Here is a 17516-nt window from a genome sequence, read left to right on the forward strand (position 1 = left end):
GTCATAATAGCGAGCAGGCTGTCTTACCTTTGTAAATAAACTGTTCATCTCTCTAAAGGCCTGCTCTGTGTGTATGTTGCGCCTCTTCGTTGCGATATATTTCGTAGCAGACATGAGAGCCGAAGTATTTCATATAACACTTCAAATCTCCGAGTTCACGAAATTGATTTCACTATAACTTTTTTTTTATTTCGGACCTTCAGTAACCCCAAAACGCTTGAAATCTTCTGTTCTTACTCATACAAACTTTCCCTTTCCGTGTACTCCGATCCTGATAGAAAGTATTGTTCTAGTGGTTTGTTTTACAATACGGCTACTGAAATTGGGAGTATCCAAGAACGTGACAATTTTATTTACTTAAGAAATATTTCAAAAGCGCGAAGTGTGAAAGGCAGCTTTTTATTTTGCCAAACAGTGCCTTCGGTCGCAGGTTATATATCGACTTCAGAACTAAAGCCGCAGAGGCTTTCCCAAGGCTTGTAGTCAAGTCGACCCTTTGTCCTGCACTTTGAGTTGTATTCGTTTATGCACTCTTGAGGAGGTCTTTTTAGTTCCGTAAATGGCAACCAAAGAGTACATGCAGGGTGGTCTGGAAATAAATGTTTCCAGCATTAGAAACCGGGCAACAAGTCTAACGCAAGCTTAACTCGAAAACAAACAAGTAATATTTTTGGCACGCTATTTAAAAGGAAGCACTTTAAAATACATTTAAAATAAACAATAAAGCCGAGCCCTCACAACTTAATGATTCATAGAACCCATTAATAATGGGCAAATAACGTATTTGCTTAATATTAACCAGTTAGGAAGTAGGACATTTGGCTCCTTTATACGTACAGACCTTCGTTCAGTAATAAAATATGATATTTAATAAGCGAGCGCAGTAAAGTAACAGATGCTTTCTGATAGGATATGTTTCAAAATTAATGAAAATTGCTTTAAGTAGCATAAGATCCAATTACTGAATTAGGAACACTGAAGTGGAATAGTATATAAGAGTATTTAAATAAAAAAATTCTTATATCTAGTGATAAATACTGGGGAGATTATATCCCAGGCACGAGTACTCGCAAGCAGCGATTTCACTCCAAAAACATGACAACGCTTTCCATGACTAGTAACAGAGGGTAATACCCCACTGGGGTATTTTTCAGGTTTTCCTTTGCTGCACAATAATTCCCACCATTGTTTCTCCAGTTCTTTTCAATCGGATCATGTCGCACAGTCTTCCTGGCTGATTTCGGTCGCCTAGATTATGAGCTGTCTTTCGCAGCAGATGATACCGCTTATTCCGTCACCATTTTGAAGTCTTACAAGCCGCTACGTTCGTCGCGTATTTATTTTTAGTCATGCGAATTGCGCTACGTTTGATCGCCCCAGCTAATGTCCCGTCTTTAGCGTCCTTAACAAGCATTAGCTGCGCATAACTAACAGTTAAACATTAACGATGCAGGTGATCTCTCACATACTACGGAGGAGGCTGCCGGATAGGTGAGGTCGCAAAAGAATCTATGGCAATAATTGAGTGTTCTAAGACATTTAGTATCAAGCTTTCTTATTTGTGCCGCTTCTGGAATTCCACTCGAGGATACATTACGGGTTGTTTTTTTTATATACTGCACGCAATCCAAACTCAGTGTTTAGCTTTGTTTCAGATCATATCGGCTCTTGGTTCGCCTTCATGTTCTCTGGAGATTGCAATTGAAGCTCGCATTATTTGAGCAGAATCAGATCTATTAGCGTTTCTTGCCCAAGAGAGACCCTTTACTTGAACCTATGAAAACGACAGTTTACAAGGACCTGCTTACTTCATTTCTCATTCAAAAAATAGCGCTATTACTCAAAACGTCACTGCCGAACTATACAACTTTGTTGAAGTTTGCTGCAAAAGTGAGGGTAAATAATCTTCCTGCAGATTCATTGATGCACAGCCGATTTCGATATCGACGAGCAGAATTTTGTTCTATTAAGAAGCTGGAATTCTTCTTTTCCTAAGTCTTCATCGTCAACAACCCATGTAAAAATACTAGCTTTAATACCAAATTAAGACCTACTCAAGCTTCAACTTTTTCGACGAATTGCCTCCGTATTGCTCTAACGTCTGTTGCTCCCGCTATCCAAATATAGTTATATCGAAATACGAACTCGCCTATAATGATATGGGCACATGCAAAAATATTGTCTTGAGTTTCTTTTTAAATAGCAGTATTTGCTTTGTGTCTACCCAATGCCATAGAAAATTGGTTTTTGGGGATAGGAAATGGCGCAGTACCTGTCTCGCATATCTGCGGACATCTGAACCGCGCCGCAAGAGAAGGGATAAAGGAGGGAGTGAAAGTAGAAAGAGGTGCCGTAGTGGAGGGCTCCGGAATAATTTCGACCACCTGGGGATCTTTAACGTGTGCTGACATCGCACAGCACACGGGCGACTTTTGCTTTTCGCCTCCATCGAAACGCTGCCGCCACGGTCGGGTTCGAACCCGGGAACTCCAGATCAGTAGCCAAGCGCCCTAACCACTAATCCACCGCAGCGGGTCCTAATGCCATAGCAAAAGAAAATAGGGTACACGTTTCTTCTTTCTATGAGGAACTTTGCGGTCCTTTTTCAGGTGAGTAAGAGCTACATGGCACTCAATGAGTTGCTCATCATTCTTGCGTAATTGTTCTGGATAATGTTCACGACCGAAGAAAAAACTAGGCAAAAGTTTGAGCAAATGGTAGAAACTTAAAAATTTTTGCTTGTGTTTTATTGAAGGTTATGCGCGAAATTTTTTCGATATTAAAAGATTCTTGTACTATGCCTTGCCATTTTAAGAACGCTCTATATTTTCGTAAAAGCTTGCGATGGTCACACGAACGTGACAAGGCTGAAGGAAATTATTTTTTTAGACGAGGTAGTCACTGAGTTTTGATGCCACCGACCAAAGCTTAGCTTTACAAAAACTTTCCATCCACGACAGCACAATGAATGAACTACGAAACTTGATGAAAGGTGTTAATTCGGACCTGTTGGTTCATCACAGAAGAGGAAAATATGCAGCGCAAAGAACATATGGACGCCAGAAGAAAGTCAAACAACAATCGCTGACATTACTGATTTGGTACTGTCAGCGCTGTGTTTGTCTTTCTTCTGTCGCCCATGCGTTTTTTTAGCTGCATATTTTCCTCTTCCGAAATAAGAAAACTGTTGAGAGAGAGAAGCTAATATAGCTAAAGTCAGCTGGAAGTTTGTGAAGGGTAGAAGATAATGGCTGCTCCTATGAACAAGGCGGGCAGCATTTCTTTAAGACAGTTTGAGCATTTGGTTTCAAGGCGGCAGAAGGCGCGATAATGAGATAACACAGGCTACCGAAATCGGTCGCAAAAACTAAGGTCAAGAGGCTGAAAACTCCAACGATCGACGTGTCGAAACTTTCTGAGTGCTTTCCCCAAACTGCAGAGCTTTGCGCTTTTTTGTTTTGATCAGATATTCGCTCTTAACGCATGTGTTTAAGTATCCAGTTTGTCAGAGTGAAGACGCATGTATTGTGATCACCAGCCTATACATGCACGACGGTATTTTATATGAATGTGCCACACTGCCATGACCACTTCACTGTCTTCAGATAAACTTTAGTGTCGAAACCCCGCGACGCGCCCAAGGGAGGGGCTGGCCCTCCACTGCGCTTGCCACAACACCACTGCAGCCGAGAGCTGTGAGATCGAAGCGAGCGTTGCCAGCTAGCACCCTAAGGTGTGCTCGCGCTGGGAGTTCCGAGCTTGCTTGCACAATGTTTGTTTCGCGACCTTCGTCGAAAAGTATGCAATATTTTCGTCAAGCGCAGTTATGCTGTCGCTGGCAAAGAGCTTGAGTAAGGTTGGCTTTTATCTTTTGAAAACACTGCATTCTCCTGCAAACGCTGTATCCGTCACACAGCAAGGACATCCGTCTGCTGCATTCTCTCTGCTAACTTCTATAGAAGGTGCTCATGTACCGGTGTGCAAGGACGTGAATTTTGACGTGTTGTGGAAAAAATTGAAATGATTTTGCTCGTCCCCTACCTGGTCAGACAAGTGTATCCCCGTGGTCAATTGTGCCGCTGACGTTCTTTCTTGTTGTCATTAGCTCATTCGTAAATTTTGGGCCTTCGTCATTGGCGTCCGCCGCTCCACCTGCTACCTGCCTCGGTTGGCAGGTGGCAAAGTGGAGAGAGAGAGAGAGCAATACTCTCCTAATTTTTATGGCGAGATGCGGGAGATCTAATGTGTGAGAGATCAGGCAGGACGGCAGGCAACCGGTGGCAAACTGTCTACCGGCAAATCCACCTCTCCACTAGAAGGAATAGGAGGGAAAGGTACGCGGAAAGGAAGAGAGGGTGGGAGGTGATGGATGGATTAGTGAAATGGGCGTCTATCTTGGCTGCGGAAAGTTGTTGGTTGGAAGCCCCGCGCCGAAAAAAGATGAGTATAAGCGTCCCTCGACCGGGCACCCGGCTTCTTTTCTTGCTGCCAAACTGTAGCTAACGCTCGTACTTTCGCGTTATGCACACATAACTGTCCTGTGATTTTCAACTCCTCAACATTGGAAGGGCCATGCCGAGAATTGTACGTGTGCTAGTGAAGCTGCACTGAGAAGAGAGGGAGAGCCTCTAGAAAGGAAGATGGAAGAAGAATAAAGGAGGGGAAAGTTAAGAGGGAAAATTAGCAAGAGCGCCAGCGCGCTGGTGGAGAATAGATATCTGGGCAAGTTGGCATGAGCTCATTTTAAATTTACCAGTAGAAATACAAGGTCTAAGGTCTACTTCAGGTACATGGCTTTTTCTCTGGTAAATTTAAAATGGTGCCACAGGAAAGCGGCAGATATAATGAGAAATCGAAGAGAGGACAGAGGAGCAGGGCGTGCCCACCCTCGAGGACAACCGATTAGATCCGGCGGGACAGTCCTAGAGGACAACCAAAGTGAGGATCCAAGGCTCAGGCTTTCAAGCCAGCAAGTCCATCAGTCTCTCGGCGTCAAACCGTGTTGTTGGAGATAAGTACGCGCCCACAAGCGTAAACGTCAGGGTGCGCCTTTTCATCGTTAGACAGGTGTACTGGCTATGGTTATGAGGGGGAACCGTATAGTGCACATTTATAAGCTCTCTTCGAATGCGGAGGATGACCTTGCTATTTCCACTGTACATGGAGGATGCAAACGCTTCATAGCCCGAAATTCAGATGGTATTTTGTAAATTGGGCTCACAAATTACAAGTATTAGAAATATGAATTTATAGCCGAATTCGCAATTGCCTGATATGCGGGATTTGAGACCACGGGCATTCCACTGGAAAATGGATGCTTTTCTGATTTGCCTTTCAAATGGTAATGCTAGGAGAGACATTGTGTCTGCTACTGGAAAGCTGCAAGGACTGGATTTAGAGCGTTCAGTCCGTGTTGCTGGCGAGTGAATGCTAGACAGCATCCCACGCATGGCGTTCATAAGAGCCCTCAAGATGTAGATCACCTGCACCTCTTCACCTAGGGCTGGATCTCTGCCTTGGGCTCGCTGAGCTGTAGGAATAGGACAGTGGGAGCATAGTGCCTGCTCAGCCACCATGGATGAGCGTGGCGGCGGCAGTGGTGGCCATGTCCTCTCTGAAGCACTCGTTCCGGCATCACCAGTCACCAGGCTTGCATTTTTCGGTGGAAGGGGAGGACAAGCAGCAGGAGCGATGGGGGCTTCCCTACCGCTGTCAGCCGCTTGTCTAATAGGCAAAAGTTAGGCGAAATAGCTAAGCAAAATTCACGTCAGATCTGAGTTGATTTTCGATGCACATGAACCCTTGCCAATCTACAAGAAGTCGTCGTTGTTGGTGTGCTTATGTTTTTTAGGCAGGGCGACCGCTTCAAATGGATTCGCACATAAAACATGTTTTTTCAGGTTGTCTGTCCGCTCAGAGGGTGTACGTTTTCCTCTATTTAAGGAGCAATGGGTCAAATGAAGAGAGTAAATATCGGCTGTTTTGCCTTTTCCGCAGCCCCTAGTGCATCAGGGTGCAATCCAGTTTTTCGTACCGACTGATTTTCAGCTAGTTACAAATAAATGAGCGTCAAACTTTCTACGTTCGGGACATCGATAAGAATATCACTTTCTGAGAAGATGCTGTATCAAGGGCGGCAGTACGTTCGCCATGACGTTAAAGACACTTTGAAACTTTTTCTTCATCAATACTAAACTACGAACAAGAGCGACTTTTGATTACCGGAAGCCATGAAGGGAATGGTAGCGTCAAAACTCAAAGAACCAGACGCACAGCAAGAAACTCTAGTGTAATATCCAACAAAACGCCCAAGCAACCACTGTAGCGCCATCGCAAAGCTTCGGCGCAAGGCACGCTCAGCTACGCCGGGAGAGTTGAAACTGAAGTATACCTTTAAACCTTGGCCAAGGCGGTGGATAAGCAGGAAAGATTATAAATTGAGAAGTGGCGCCCATATCTGCGCTATTCGGAGCAGCCGATGAAAGCACACAAAAGTAATGGTTTCATGAGTGCACGAATATTGTGGATGATCATAGCGAAAGCTTTATATGTCACAGCCTTTGGGAATCGAAATCTCAGCCGTAAAAACATCCATAAAACACACTGGCGCGAATCATAAATGTCACTACCGTCACAGTCACTTGTACGTATCATCAGTGCGGAATCTTCTAACAAAAAGAAACCAGGAGCAAGAATTTTGGATTCGACATTTCTTTAACGTCGCTGTCATAATTATCGACAAAGTACAATACAACGGCGTGCTGCCTTGACAAGGTAAGCGCCAAGAAAACATTTATACGCCCCAAACGGTTCCCAGCTGATGTAGAAAGTTTGGTCACTGGTCACATTGTTTCAGTTATCCCCGTGCCACACAGAATATTATAGAGTTTTGTCCCGGCGTCTGATCCGCAGAGAAAGCGTGCACGTTCATATGGCAGAGACAGGTTGGTGCTGCTCAGATTGATAAGCACGTGCCCCCCCCCCCCCTCCCCCCGGTGTTACCATGCTTGAACACTGAATGTGAAAAAAATTTATCACGCCAGGCAATACACGCGAGACCAAACTCTCAAAACTCTAAGGGTAAAAAAATGTGCAGCCATTGGTTCACGCGTTGTGCTTTAACAGCTTTTCTCGTTGGCCGCAAGAAGACGCCCAGTTTTATTTTCTTTAGGAATAGGGGGGGGGGGGGGGGGTTCTCGTCTATGCACGTATGCACGTAAGGCCGGAGGAAGAAGCGCTGGCCGCCTCTCTTTCTGCCCCACTTCTTGCCTTTTCCACCTTCTGGAATATCATGGCCGCCAGAAAGCCGAGTTCAGATGATATTTTACTCTAGATTTGTGCCCTTATATCTTCATCTGTCCTGGTCTTGAGATGCGCTGTTTTTTTTTCCAAATCTCTTACGACATTCGAAGGCTACCACCTAATTTCTTTGCCTACAAGGTATGTGTTTTGAAGTGAAAACGCATAGTTTAGGCAAAACAAAGGGAATTGAAAAGTTTTTCCGGTAACATCAAGTAGTTTGCCGCCACTTTTCGCGGGACACATTATTCCTCTAAAACCCCGGGCATATTCATGCTGTGGCCATGCAGCAGGAATAATTGACCTTAGCACATGTCTTGCTAGGGTGCGTTGATTTCCTCTGTCTGGAAACACAGCCCATTCGTGGGCGCTATCGTGAGCTATCTTAGTGCGCTGAAGGAATAGAAAGTTGGAGACGAGGAGCGAAATAAGACCGTACCCTATGTAGCTAGCGCATACCTCAGCCAGCTTGCAAACGTAAGCGTCTGTCTTCAGGCAAACATTGCGTAATGAAGAAAATATTTTTGGTCTCGTTTTTACGGGGCTTAACGTGCCAAAGCGACCTACGCTATGAGGAACGCCGTAGTGAAGGTCTCCGGAAATTTCGACTACCTGGGGTTCTTTAACGTGCACCGACACCGCACAGTACACGGGCCTCTAGACTTTCGCCTCCATCAACATTCGACCGCCGCGGCCGGGATCGAACCCGCATCTTTCGGGTCAGCAACTGACCACTACAACCACTGAGCCACCGCGGCGGCAGTCTTGACGACAATCTGCCTTTTTCATTTTCCTGTGCTGCCACCTCGCGTACAACGCTGGAAGCTCACTGGTAGGGTACTGCGCGCCCATCCCGGCCGGACTGAGTGCCGCTGCGGAGCACGTTTTGTTGGAATCTGTCAACGATGGCGTGTCCTGGGCAGCACATGGTACCTGGAGGATTTCTAGGGTTGACTGATGGCTTGGTGCGAAATCCGAGGCAGGCTGTAATGCCCACCGAAGAGCAAATGCTTCAGTATCTCCGATCATCCGGCATGCGATGCGAACACCAGCTAGCAAGGGCCGCCGCTTCAGAAATGAAGGCTACATTCGGAACATAATGTTCAATGAAATATCCCCGATCAGTGAGGTTGGCGTTTTCCGCTGCATATGCCTGCCATTCATGAAAGGTGGATACTACATCGTGCACGCCGTGGTACAGAAAACGACTGGGGACAACAGTTTTCACAAGCAATCGTTGTGCTCAAGCGCTGCAGAATAGCTACACGAGCTATAAAAGCACGAGCTACTTGCAACAATGCAGCTCTGCTAGCATTTCACTGTATTTTCCCACAACACACCACTGCATAGGTTAAACAAGCATGCGCGTCCATAAAGAGGAGCGCGAGAGGCGAACATTAATCCCTTCCGGCGATACCACGCAGAGCTCTTCATCATGGATATGATTCGAACACACGCATAACGCACATTCTTCTTCTTCTGCCTCTTAATACATGGCACATACCCACACGGGGGGATTGGCCAGGGTGTAGTGGCATAAACAAGGAAATTTCCATAGGAGATTATGACAAAATTTTAGCACCATGCGTGAATGCTCTCGTAGCTTCTTTTTCGTTGTCCGCTCCATCGCGCGTTGAAAGCGGCTCACAGCACTTGCCCCTTTGGCCTTCTTGCTTGAGAAAGCAAAAAGCGTTGGAACGAAGTCAGGGTGCCGCGGTGACATTCGAGGCCTTCGTGCCCATGAATAAAACACTTCGTGATAGACTGCACACGCATTTAAACACAGTACCTCGTCCGTACCTGTCACAAAGTGATTCCCGCACAGTCTCGACGTGCTTGACGGTGCCCAAAGGCGGCACGATCGTCGAGCCGGCGAACTGCTTTTATCCACGCTTCGCGTCGAAGGCTGTCCCGGGAAGCGCTCGGAAAGCGAAAAAATCCGAGTTTACTTCGCTTTACATATTGGGCATTGCTGCTGTATGCAACACATTTCGTAGGTATCGCCAAATGCGTCGCGCTGAACGCCCGACGGCTGCAGCAACGCACCCCGCGTAGGAAGCCGGTTTTTTTTACACTTCCACGGCCGGTCTTGAGTGGAGCGAGCGACCCTCAATATGTTTCGCGACACCGCTGCCAGGGGATGGGCGCATGCGCAGTCGAATCGTGAAAAAAGCGGATAGGTGCGACGAAGTGTATCCACACTATTTCTTCAAATGCATTAGTTGATTGCATGCAGAACGCTGTCTGAGCGCTAGCGTGGTAATTTGGGCATGTTGTTATCGCATGAAATGGTTTAACAGCACACACAGGACGAGTTCACAAGGAAAGAAACGACGAGACACGAGCCCCGACTTCCGCTTGTCGCGCATGCGTGATGTTATACCAATATATAAGTTATACCATTATAATTCAGTGCGAGGTTAGTAATAAACTATTGAAAGTCGGCGCTTATGTCTCGCCGTTTTTCACCTTGAGTCCTCGTCCTGTGTGCACTGTTCAATCCTGCGGCTTGTGCGCCCAAAAGAAAGCTCCACGAAAACAACTAACGTCTGCCCAAAACGTAGTGTGTAAACTTAATTTTTTGTGTGCCCCATATTTCACGCTTTGTAGCAACGATCTGGAAATGTACCCGGGTGATCACAAAAATAATACATTGATGTTCATTCTGTCGCGCTGCGGAGAAATTTGAACCGAAAAAAACAACTTTCGGTTCAGTTTAGTTTAGTTTGATTTACGGGGGTTGAACGTCGCAATATGAAAATTTGTACATGACAAATAATTTGATTCATATGATTTCAAAGAGACTCAGGCTATGAGGGACGCCGTGGTGAAGGGCTCCGAGATTATCGGCCAACTGGGGTTCTTTAATAAGCACTGACATCGCACAGTACACGGGTACACAGTACACTATACATCGCACAGCATATGGAGCTAAGCGCCATAACCACTGAGCCACCGCGGCGGTGCAAAAAGCTACTGTCACTGCCGAACACGCCTCGTGTTAAACTCCAACACATACTCGCGGTGTGCATTGCACATCGTCTTCATCCACTAATACTGCTATAAATCTCATATTAGCGCTTTGAGCTATATTGAGGTGGTGATAAAAAGGTGTGCTCTGCATGCGTTGGCGTCGACAACGCTGCGATAGAAACCATGCCTTAGAGCAATGCATGATGGAATTAAGAAAATTGCTAGAGGAACACGGCACTGGTGTACAGGTCACCTGCGTAGTTAGGTTTATTCGCAGTGACGATAAAAAAGTTGACGGCGCGTATAACTGGCTACCTTAAGTGTGGAATCCTGAATCGTGCATTCAGGTATGTGGTGGTGGTGGGGGGGGGGGGGGGGGGGGGGGTAGTGGTGAACCTTTATTCACTATGTACGGGCCCAGGCCATATGGCCAAGGTCCTCAGAAATCTAGGTATGTGGCGGTGGTTTCTATCTGCACAAAAATGCTTTCTTACAATATTTCATGCTTTGGCGTGCTAAGCCCTCAGTAAATTATTCATAACTATAGCTTACCTGCATATGTTTTAAACCCATAGTATGCTCTGGCTTTCTAACTTACTGATCGTATTTTGAAGCACATCTCCAGACTAACTTAGCAAGGGAGTGTCATCAGCCTGTCGAAGGTATCCTCCGTGAGCTCTTATCCCAAATCATTTCCAATCCAGGCCTTTCAACATCGTCCCGTACACAAGCATCTGCAGTAGCTCAGTGGTTATGACGCTCGGTTGCTGACCCGAAAGGCGCGGGTTTGATCCCTGCCGTGGTGGTCAAATGTCGATGGAGGCAAACTTTTAGAGGCCCGTGCACTGTGCGATGTCAGTGTACCGTAAAGAACTCAAGTTGGTCAAGATTATCCGAGCCCTTCACTACGGCGTCCCTCATAGACTAAGTATCTTTGGGACGTTTAATTCCCACAGACCAAACGTCGTGTAAACAGGCGGTCAAAAACATTGGGGAGACTGTGTATCCCCGCCGGACACGTACACTCTTTTATCGCAATCTTTTTGCTCTCTTCATGTTGGATTGTGGTAGTTGTGCACTGGCTACAGGTATCTTCGGGCACTTTCACATAAGACGCTTCTACACCCTGATTACGCAATGCCTATATTACCGATGAGGGCGTATTACAAATTCATACCTCAAGAAGCTGACGGTGGTGCGTGCGTCAACACAACTGGCTTTCTGTCGCATTTTCACATCTGGTCTCTCTGCAACATTGTTAACGAGATCTTCGCCACTTCTGATGGTTCGTAAAAATCGAAACCTTTTTCTGAACTCACGAAGGGCTGCGTAAGTATAGTCGGGGGTAAAAAATCTCTGTACCACGTGTTGCTGAAACGAAGCCGATAGCTCTGCTATTAGCAGGCTGCTGGAGACTACACTTTTGGAGGTTAAACTCAAAAATCTTTTTTTTTATCTAACAATTGTCATCTCCAGTTGCCGGCTAGTATTAGGGCTATCGGCATCGTTTGAGAAAAACATAGTCCAGAGACTTTTGTCCCTGATTGTACAGGCTGTACATACCGAACATAATTTAATAAGGTGAATAATGACAGAATTATGAGCTCTTGCGAATACCTTTGCAATGATCCAACTGTTTTCCTTGGTTCATAAAGTGCTATGTAGCTCTTCATCTTCTACACATTACTTAAGAAGACACATTGAACAAAACTGAAAAGTTGAAACTGAAACTTCGGCGCGCTGAAAATGTGTCCCACCTCGTTCGCCTTCACGCGATGAAGACGAACTCTTCACTCATTGTATTCTGATATCTCCTGTTACTTGATGGGGGTACTGTGCTCCCATCGCGAACATCGTCGCCTGTTGACTGCTCGTTTTATGTATACAACATCCAAGAGCGCCTTACAGCGCATGCGATAGCTCTCAGACTGAGTGGACTCTGTACTAAAACCGCACGTGAGAGGCCCCGCGATGTTTTAAGCCGCCGATACAGCCTTGAAGGAAATTCGTGAGGATACTGCATTTAATTTATTGTTTTTTTTTCTTGATCTGGGCAGTGCAAAACCTCATATTTCGCACTAAAGACAGGGCTTTGTGATACCGAAAATGTAGCTCTAATAAATGGCTTATTATTTATTTTAAATACCTTACAGGCCCGTAGGGCATTTTGCAAAGGGGGGCGGCAAAACATCAAGAATAAATTTAAAAGGGGACGAACAAAAACAAGGAAACAAGGCACTCTTCATGATCAGTAAAAATTTGAAACACCTCTATATGATACAGAACAGCTGACATAGGAACACTGAAATAGGAACGCATGATAATAATGGTAAAGTTGACATAGAAACACCCAAATAAATCCAAAAAAGGGACCCAGGGTACATCACACAAAAAATAAAATTAAAAAGCAAAATGCGCGTTTACTAGTGTCAACAAAATTTCGAAACAGAAATACAAACAAAAAGAGAGAAAAAATAAACGAAATGCGTAACAGAAAACGTAAAAGATATTGCATCAACATGTTAAGATGGCTTCAGTGAAATGTGCAATGAGTTGGGGATGAAAGGTATCAGGATTAGACAGCGAGGCGATGTTGTCTGGGAGGTTATTCCATAATCTGATGGCTCGCGGAAGTGCTGATGAATTGAAATCTAATGTGTCACTATAGATGCGTGTAAAACTGAAATGATTGTGCAATCTTTTGGATGTGTGAGATGGGACATCTAGGTAAAATGAGCGTGATCTATTGGAGTGCACGTACTTGTGAAATAATGTTAGCAAAGCGATGTCATGGCATATGCCTAAATATTGCAAAAAAGATCGGTTTTAATCTGAGTGACGCTTGAATGGTAGTTAGTTTTTAGAGATGGGGAATCGGGCTGCTCTATATTGTATGGTTTCTGATGTGGTGACCATGTTGTTGTAATAAGGAGACCAAATGGAGGAAGCGAACTCAAGCTGTGGTCGAACAAATGTGAGGTATGCTAGTTTCTGAATATTAGTAGGAGAATTTCGTAAGTTACGGCGTATGTACCCTAATGACTTTGAGGCCACAGCGCATATGGATGTGATATGAAAAGACCATGAAATATCGGACGAAAGGTTAACACCAAGAAATTTGTATTAAAATGCATGGGAGATTAAGTAATCTTGAATATGGTATGTATAGATAGAATTGTTATGTTTCCGGCTGAATGAAATTGTTTTACATTTTGATACGTTAAGGGTCATTAACCATTTATTGCACCATTCATTAATAAGAAGAAGATCTGATTGGAGTACCAGATGGTCGTTTGCATGTTTAATAGGGCGGTAGATAATACAATCATCCGCGAATATTCGCATTGAGGAAGATATGTTATTAGGTAAGTCGTTTATATATATACATAAGAAATAATAAATGGCCGAGCACACTGCCCTGCGGCTCACCGGAGGTAACTGGGGAAAGGTTAGAGGACAAATTATTAACAAATATGAACTGCTGGCGATCAGTGAGGAAGTTACAAAGCGATTATAAAGTTAACGAGTCTAGACGGAGTGATGATAATTTTGTAATCATGTGGCAGCGAGCTACGCGGTCGAAGGCTTTGGCAAAATCAGTAATTATAAAATCAGTTTGCAGGTTATCGTTCATATTGAAAACAAGTCAGTGGTTAGTTCGAATAACTGTGTTTCACAACAATGACCCTTTCTAAACCTATGCTGCTGATTACGGTAAAAAAAAAGTTATTGTGCTCAAGATGACAGAAAACATGAGATGCAATATGTTCTAGCATTTTGCAGCAGATGCACGTGAGAGATATTGGGCGATAGTTTTCGAAATGAGGTTTTGTTTCCAGTTTTAAATATAGGTATGACAAGCTATTTTCCACTCAGAGGGCAAAATTCCTGCAGTTAGTTATTGCTGAAAAATATCGAATAAGAATTTACTACTCACTGAAATGGTATTTTTTAATATTTTAGAATTATTTCCATCAATACCAGCTGAAGTAGAAACCTTAAAATTATTTATGAGACACATAATACCTTCCTGAGTTATTTCAATGGCTTTCATGTGGCGATAATCGAGATCGGAAAGTTCGGGTAAATTACAGTGGTCCTCAGAAGTCAACAGAGATGAGAAGGTGTTATATATTGCGGGGCACTCATTGATCGGAAAAGGGCTGTTGTTAGTTTGTAAGGAAAGGGAACTAGTGTCACGACTAGGGCATATCTGCTTCCAAAACTTTTTAGGATTAGTTTTCTTAAGTGATGGAAGATAGTGTGTGAAATATTTATCCTTTGCTGATGATAAGGCAGAGCAGTAAGGTTTTAGGCAGGCACTGTAACTGGCCCAAGCAGAATAGGTTCCCGCACGCTTAGCAGACCGGTGTAGCCTCTTTTTCCTGTTCCTTAGTTGCTTATGTCTCTTTGTAAACCAAGGGTTAGTTTTATCTTTGGTAATTGTGATCAAAGGAACATACTGGGATACCAAGCATAAAACGCCTTCTTTAAAGAGTATACAGTTTTCTTCAATACTCCGGCTGTTAAATGGGAGTAGAAATTCATGGTAAAAGAAGGTTTGGAGTGCAGTGTTGATAGCTGTGAAGTTAGCTTTACTGTAGTCGTAAATATTTTTCGTCACATAGCCCATAAACGGAACCTAAATGTGTAAACATAGATAAAGTAAATGATGATCACTAAATACTTCCAAGTGTCTGACTTCTCGTATCGTATCGGGTGCTGTTGTAAGTATTAGATCATAAATGTTGTTTTCGCGGGTAGGTTCCTTAACGATTTGAAAGAGGTTGTAATCGAGTGTCAGGCTACAGAATTCTATTGAAATATGACAAGATGATGATAGTTGAGCCCAATTTATTAAGGGGTAATTAAAATCTCCTATGAGATAGATGCTATCACCAGGACCTAGTTATGTTGCCTTAGTAATAGTGATGCGCAGCTCATTAACGCAAGGCTGACTAGAGTCAGGTGGACGGTAACAAGCGCCTATCAATAACTTAATGGAAGACATTAGACAGACTGCCTAGACAATTTCAAGCTTTGACTCGGTGTGGATTGCATATGATGATATTGCCTTCTTTATTCCCAGAAGACCGCCACCGCCTCTTTTATCAATACGATCACGCTTGCATATGTTGTATCAGTATGCACCAGGAAAAATTTTATCGTCGGTACTGTTAGTATTCAACCTCGTTTCAGTAAGAATGACGATGAGTGATTCGCCATCGTCCAGAAACGAAGAGAGCAGATCACGTTTTGGCACGAGGCTGCGGATGTTGGTGTATGACAATGATAGTGGATAATACATCTTACCTGCACTCGACTCGCGGTAATCCTTTGCACGTTTACTGTGGTCTAGCTATCTGCTTGTCGGCACAACACTGTCTGTAATGGTGTCATAAACAAAGGTCTTTGCTGCCATGTGCAATTTATCAAAAGACAACCTGAAAGGCTTTTTTTGTGCTTTGGCAAATGTGTATAATTTCTTTCTAATACTTGGTGTTGCTGGCGAGAAATCTTCTCCGATGAAAAAGGAAGTTCCTTTCAGTATACGTGCACATGAATCTGCACTTTGTCCTTGAAAGACAACAGTTTTGCTACAATTGGTCTACGCTTATCGGCGCCATATTTCCCTAGTCTGTGTACACGTTCGAACTGTGTACTTGTTGCACTTATGTCGAGCCTTTCTGAACAAAACTGGATAATTTTTTGCTTAGACGATGCCCAGTCTTCGTCAGGATCGTCTCCCAGTCCAAAGAAAAGAAGGTTGCACCGACGCAACCGATTTTCGTTATCATCGCACCTAGATGCAATTAGCCGAATATAAATATTCTGATGATATGTCTAGGGCAAATGAAGCGTGATCAATACAGTTTACACAGAGAACAAATTAAGGAGAAAATTTTAATTCGGGGACAGCAAGAACCAACGTATTTTTATTTTAATTTCCGTTCTGCAGAAACTGCTATGTATCTGCGATAATGAGTCCCGCTTGTGTTCCTTCTCCAGAGTGTCACAATGTACACTTATTGTGCTTGCGATATCATTCTCGAGTAAACTTTCATCACAAAGAAAAGCGGTTAAGGCGCTCCTGAAGTTCTTAAAAGACTCGCGGCTGCGTTCCCGAGAATAAATTTTAAGCTTTAAGTGTGCGCCCTTTGTATCCTTGTACAGTGATCGATAAACACGTGAAAAACTCATTTCGCTGCTGCTCTATACACTTTTTTTAATTTTTTCTCCTTTCCACGTGTAGGACAGCCTAGTGCGCATCGCCTCGTTACTCTTCCTGCCTTTCCGTCCTTATGTTCGTCTCTCTCTTACTCGAATAAGACTTTCATTCCAAGCGGACGGCATAGGTATACGAACATATTTTTCTCAGCTGAAGTGAACACCACATTTTCCTTGGCTCAAAAATGAGGCATTCATATTAAAGTACTGTCTATCCAAATAGCAAAATGCATGTTATATATCGCATTTGTATTTCGTTAACCGCCAGCTGGCTTCACAATTGTATTCATTAGGACGAGAAACAAGAACAACATCATGTGTAAGAATCAAGATGGGAGAATTCTGTTTACCTTACCTTCTGAACCGTGCTCCAGGAGAAAGCAGTCCTCTTTAGCATACAAAACCTTGAGAGGGCCCTTTAACACCTGTGGAAGTTCTTTATCCTCTGCAAAACAATAAGCACTTATGATTTGTACACTTGTCAAGGCGTAACAACGCTCGTACGTTCAGCAGAAACGGAAAGGCTTCGATTGTTGAATTGAGTTTTATACTGACTCTTGAAAATTTTTCTTGGGTATTACAGCGTTGTACAGCAGCTGATCATAATACTCGTGTCTGATATAACTTCGGTCAGAACAGAGATAGCAACCGGCAAAAAGAGAAGATACAAACACCTAAGCCTTGTCCGAATTGTCTGAGGAGAATATATAATTACCAAAGAGGAGTGAAGATTGACACAGACGGAGAGTTGAGTTCATATCAGTTTTTTCAAGGTATAGGTTGCGTTAGCAATGCATTTATTCTCCCGGCTATTGATTAAGCGTAGCAATGCCTAAATATTTATTGCAAGAGTTGGCTAAAGAATTGTGACATAGCACAACTACACCACCATGCGCTCAAACATCCCCATTAATCATATATTGCAACTGTCACAATTTTCTTCCCGCATCAGTCTCCTCCAGAAATTATAGAAGGCGCCACGCCTCGTTCCAATGAATCCAGATTCCGAGGGAGCA

The 17516-nt window shown here is 43.9% G+C and overlaps 1 long non-coding RNA gene across 1 annotated transcript; it reads right to left on the reverse strand.

The window, feature by feature from the left end:
• Positions 1 to 383: 383 nt before the first annotated feature.
• On the reverse strand, positions 384 to 16968 carry LOC144105203 (uncharacterized). The gene is made up of 2 exons (XR_013308720.1): positions 16856 to 16968; positions 384 to 589 (listed from the first exon to the last, which is right to left on the reverse strand). It is a non-coding gene; the product is annotated as an uncharacterized LOC144105203 (long non-coding RNA).
• Between the last annotated feature and the right edge of the window lie 548 nt (positions 16969 to 17516).

The sequence above is a fragment of the Amblyomma americanum genome, chromosome 9 (genome assembly GCF_052857255.1).
Source record: "Amblyomma americanum isolate KBUSLIRL-KWMA chromosome 9, ASM5285725v1, whole genome shotgun sequence".
NCBI lineage: Eukaryota > Metazoa > Arthropoda > Arachnida > Ixodida > Ixodidae > Amblyomma > Amblyomma americanum.